The sequence below is a fragment of the Martes martes genome (assembly GCF_963455335.1).
Source record: "Martes martes genome assembly, chromosome: 9".
In the NCBI taxonomy this organism is placed as follows: domain Eukaryota; kingdom Metazoa; phylum Chordata; class Mammalia; order Carnivora; family Mustelidae; genus Martes; species Martes martes.
Genome location: NC_137896.1, coordinates 6,256,271 through 6,261,992, shown reverse-complemented (window position 1 = coordinate 6,261,992; position 5,722 = coordinate 6,256,271). Strand labels below are relative to the sequence as shown.

The 5,722-nt window shown below is 41.5% G+C and overlaps 1 pseudogene across 1 annotated transcript; it reads left to right on the top strand.

The window, feature by feature from the left end:
* The first annotated feature begins 4,044 nt into the window (after positions 1–4,044).
* LOC308349878 (elongation factor 1-alpha 1-like) lies at positions 4,045–5,458 on the top strand (annotated as a pseudogene). The gene has a single exon. The product of its transcript is annotated as an elongation factor 1-alpha 1-like (transcript).
* The last annotated feature ends 264 nt before the right edge of the window (positions 5,459–5,722 follow it).

Sequence of the window (5,722 nt, the reverse complement as noted above, 5' to 3'; positions counted from 1 at the left end):
ACTAAAAATTACTCACTGTAGCGTCTGTTCCGAATTCTATAAAACAATGATAAGGTTTGTTCGCATGTTTTTATTCTTAGAATGAACTAAAAAGAACACATGAATGTGTCCTGTCAAATTAGTATTTTACCTTTAAAAGGCAAATTTATGGATTCTGTAAACCTGAATGTAAGCATATCAAGTCTTTTAAACTCAATGACTGACTTATGATCTGTGTAAAAACCAGCCACCAAAGCCACAGAGCTTATTTAATTATTTATAAGTCTGTTTCTTTATAGAGGCTGATTTGGGGACATGTCTTTCCTTCTTTATTTTGTGGAGAAGTGTGGCTATTAAGCAAAGGAACCAACATTCATTAAATTGTGAGAACAGCAGATCTGTTAGTCGCTTGAATGTTAATGCTGGGAGGGTGTTATGAATAATATAATTCAGTTCTTTCATTGTTTAGGCAGGGAAATTGAGGCTCAGAGATGGGACAGGCTTTGGACCCAGCAAGACAGTGAGTGAATCCATGATAAAGCTATGAATTCTACCCAAAATATGCCACTCTGGTGTTTGCGCTATTTTTGACCTGAAGGAAACCAAGTCTCTGCAGGCTCAAGAGAAACTTTTGCCCCTCCCTTCACTAGCTAGAAGAATCTAAATTGGGAGGTCTTTCTCAGAATAAGAGTTATTACCAGAGAGAAATTTTATCTGAATGACCCATCTGTGTGGCAAAGAAAACAATTACCAAACACCTCCTCTTCTTATTGCCTGTGAACTGTCCTCCTCCCCTCTGAAGCCCTGGACCTTTATTCAATTTCTTAACTTAGGCTGGTATTTTTACCTCCTTCCACCTCTCTGTCTTTGAACCTCTCATGTATGTGGGATTCCTACATATAGGAAATCAAATTTGATTTTCTCTTGCTAATGTGTCTCATGTGATTTAATTCTTAGGCCACCTAGAAGAACATTTGAAGGGGAAAAAATTTTTTTTTCCTCCTCCACAGCTACAAATAGCTGAGGTAGGCAGATTTCTAAGATGGCTCCCAATGAGTCATGCTCTTGTCTGATCCTCTCCCCTGTGAATACGATATGATATCATGTCCTTGATTAAGTTATATTATATGGCAACAGTGTAAAGATTTTGTAGATACAATTGAAAACGCTAGCCAGGGGGTGCTTGGGTGGTTCGGTCAGTTAAGCATCTGCTTTTGGCTCAGATCATGATCCCAGGGTCCTGGGACTAAGGCTCTGCATCAGGTTCCCTGCTTATGAGGGAGCCTGCTTCTTCCGCTCCTCCCTGCTTGTTCTCTCTCTTGCTATCTCTGTCACTATCTCTGCCTATCTTGCTCAAGTAGATAAATAAAATCTTTAAAAATAAATAAATAAAACTCAATCAGTTGACTTAATGCAAAGGGAAATTATCCTGGGTGGGCTTGACCTAATAAGGCCATCTTTTTCAGAAAATGTCTAGACTCAAAGCATTAGATTCTCTTGTTGGACTTGAAGAAAAAAACCAGCATTTTTGTGAAGAAGGCATGTGGCAGGAACAGTGGGCAGCCTCCAGCAGCTCTGGGCTTCGGTATTACAATTATAAGGAACTAAACTCTTCCACTGGCCAGTGGGCTTGAAAGGAGAACCCCGAGGCTCAGATAAGAATGTGGCCGCAGTCAACACCTTCCTCGATTTCGGTCCGGTGAGACACTGAGCAGAGGGTCAAGCTGAGGTGTACCCAGATGCCTGACGCATGAAAACTGTAAGATATTTTAAGAATGAAGGTTCTTTTAAGCCACTAAATTTGTGGTGAGTTACGTATCACCAAAAAACAAAACAAAACAAAACTTAATATGATGTCCTTGTTCTATGACTTTTCCACACTTAGAACTGCCTCCCTTCTCTCTCTGGGCCAGATCATTCTTAGATTCTTTGATGGGGATGAGATGAATATTTCAGGAACAAATCAAAGAGATAAGCCAAAGGGTTTTGTGCACGCTTCGCTCCTCCTTCTACAACACCCTGCTTCCAGTTCTCAACTGAGGATTGAGGTAGAAATCCTCAGTAGTCTTAAGGCCTAATGCTGACCACTCTTTTGGGCTACGGAGCATCAATAAGGATAACAAGTACAATGGATTAAAACAAACAAATAAGTTTAAATCCATGAATTTATATGGATGCTAAAGACAAAACTCAAACAAACAAAAACCTTCATTGTTCATCTTCGCAGGAATTTGGAGGACCAATCCGTTACTGTAAGAAGATGGAATGGAGGAAGCATTTATCCTGCCTCTCCTGGGGAACTGGACCACGGGGAAACTAAATCACTGATGAGGAAATTTCCATTTGTAAACCATCCTACCTATTGAATGAAGAAAAAAAATGGTAGAATTCACACATCACTATTTTTTAAACTCAAGTAAATTCATGAAGCAGACAATGATCACCCGTGGCTGTGAAAAGGGGGTAAAAATAGACAATTATATGCCTTCTGAAGGTCAGACCACCACCTATGAAGTCATCTTACCAGAAATTGAATACGCAAAGGAACAGGCTCCAGAGATCTAACTACCAATTTTCAGAAAATATGGGGGCAGAGGGACTGGCTAAAGCCACCATGGAGATACACTGATGAACACTCAGATGGTGGAAATGATGTCATAAATAACATGAATTCCTCAACAACAAATTGGAAGGAATAGAAATAGAGATGGTAGAAGGAGGCATAGATTAAAAGAGACTTAAGAGAAATAGCAATAATTGTAATGTATAAATCTTAGCTGGACCTTGAAGAAATTGTACACACACACGCACACACACACACCTACCCACACACACATACACACTCGCACATGTGTACACACACATACCTACCCCCCCACACACACACTCGCACACATGTACACACACACCTACCCACACACACGTACACACTCACACACGTGTACACACACACTCGCACACATGTACACACACATACCTACCCGCACACACATACACACTCGCACACATGTACACACACACACATGCACATACATACCTACACACCCCACAGGATACAACCAGGAAACTTTGAACACTGGTTGGATATTTGATAATATTAAGAAATATGTGGCGACTCACAGACCTGTACCCCTGGGGCTAATAATACATTATATGTTTATAAAAATTTTTTTTAAATAAAAAAAGAAATATGAGTTATTGGGGTTTTTTAGGTATTCATGTTTATTTTTGAAGACAGAGTCCTTGACTTTTAGAGATCTGCTGAGTAAGGTAATGATAGGATGTCTTGGGTTTTACTTCAAAATAAATGTGATGAGAAACAAGGGAATGTGGTTTGGGTTATGAGGAAACATGATTGAGTGTGAGTCACAAAATGTTAGTTGATGGGTGCACAAAGCTTCATTATATTTTTCTATTTTTTATGTGTTTAAAATTGCCCCTAAAAGAAAGGCTTTTTTAAAGCAAATTATGTCATTCTGTGCTTAAAATGTTTCACTGACTTTTCATCAGTGACCAAAATGCTGCTATGACCTAAACGGTTTTGAAGAATCTAGTCCTTGCTTACCAGCTCTCCCTGAGCAGAGTCCATGTTCCTTCTAAGATTCCCCTGCAAGGCCATTCATTCCCCCAACATCCTCAGGGTCCTTAGACGTGCTTCCTTTGTCTAGAAATGGTCCTTTGTACCATATTTTTCCAATTGAGTCAAGCAACTCTTTCAAGCAATCTTGGAGCACCAAGATCCTAAAGGCATCTCCCAAAGGCATTTATAATGGTACTAATTGCATTCACATTTGGTTGAGGATTTTATTGATGTGTAACCCTCAGTATGAAACTGCAGTGGTTTTGTTCCAGAATCTTACTCATAAGAAGGTGCTTAAAAGAGTGAAGTGTCAAAAGAATGGAATCAATAAAATTACTCAATGACATGCAGGCAATTGCTGCTCAGTAATTGATGGGTAAAGCGATGTTGAAGAGTACATTCATATAAGAGAAAGAGCTTTTTTCACAATGGGTTTGCCGCCAGAACACAGGTGTCGTGAAAACCACCACTCAACCTAAACCAGAATGGGAAAGGAAAAGGCTCATATCAACATCGCCGTCATTGGACACGTAGATTCGGGCAAGTCTACCACTCCTGGTCATCTGATCTACAAATGGGATCGACAAAATAATTATTGAAGAATTCGAGAACGAGGCTGCTGAGAAGGGAAAAGGCTCCTTCGAGTACGCCTCGGTCTTGGATAAACTGAAAGCTGAATGTGAACGTGGTATCACCACTGATATCTCCCTGTGGAAATTCGAGACCAGCAAGTTATGTGACCATCACTGATGCTCCAGGACACAGAGACTTTATCAAAAACATGATTACAGACACATCTCAGGCTGACTGTGCCGTCCTGATTGTTGCTGCTGGTGTTGGTGAATTTGAAGCAGGTATCTCCACGAATGGGCAGACCCATGAGCATGCCCTCTGGCTTACACACTGGGTGTAAAACAACTAATTGTTGGTGTTAACAAAATGGATTCCACTGAGCCATCCTACAGCCAGAAGAGATACGAGGAAATTGTTAAGGAAGTCAGCACCTACATTAAGAAAATTGGCTACAACCCCGACACAGTAGCATTTGTGCCAATTTCTGGTTAGAATGGTGACAACATGCTGGAGCCAAGTGCTAACATGCTTTGGTTCAAGGGATGGAAAGTCACCCATAAAGACGGGAATGCCAGGGGAACCACCCTGCTGGAAACCCTGGATTGCGTTCTGCTACCAACTCGTCCAACTGACAAGCCCTTGCGTCTGCCTCTCCAGGATGTTTACAAAATTGGTGGTATTGGTACTGTCCCTGTGGACCGGGTGGAGACTGGTGTTCTTAAACCTGGCATGGTGGTCACCTTCTCTCTAGTCAATGTTACAACTGAAGTCAAGTTTGTTGAAATGCACCACGAAGCTTTGAGTGAGGCTCTTTCTGGGGACAACGTGGGCTTCAAGGTCAAGATCATATCTGTCAAAGATGTTCGTCGTGGCAATGTGGCCGGTGACAGCAAACATGACCCACCCATGGAAGCACCTGGCTTCATGGCTCAGGTGATTATCCTGAACCATCCAGGCCAAAATTAGTGCTGGAGATGCACCTGTGCTGGACTGTCACACAGCTCACACGGCTTGAAGTTTGCTGAGCTGAAGGAGAAGATAGATCGTTATTCTAAAAAAAAGCTAGAAGATGGTCCCAAGTTCTTGAAATCTGGTGACGCTGCCATTGTCGATATGGTTCCTAGCAAGCCTATGTGTGTTGAGAGCTTCTCTGACTATCCTCCTCTGGGCTGTTTTGCTGTCTCTGACATGAGACAGACGGTTGCTGTGGGTGTCATCAAAGCAGTGGACAAGAAGGCAGCTGGAGCTGGCAAGGTCACCAAGTCTGCCCAGAAGCTCAGAAGGCTAAAGGAGTATTATCCCCAATACCTGCCACCCCAGTCTTAATCAGTGGTGGGAGAAGGGTCTCAGAACTGTTTGTGTCAGCTGGCCATTTAAGTTTAATAGTAAAAGCCTGGTTAATGATAATGATGCATCGTAAAATCTCCAGAGGGAAAGGAGAATGTTTTGTGGACCATTTGTTTTTTTTTTTGGGGGGGGGGCGGGGGGCAATTTTAAGTTATTAGTTTTTAAAATCAGTACTTTTTAATGGAAACAACTTGACCAAAAATCTGTCACAGAATTTTGAGACCCATTAAAACAAAAGTTTAA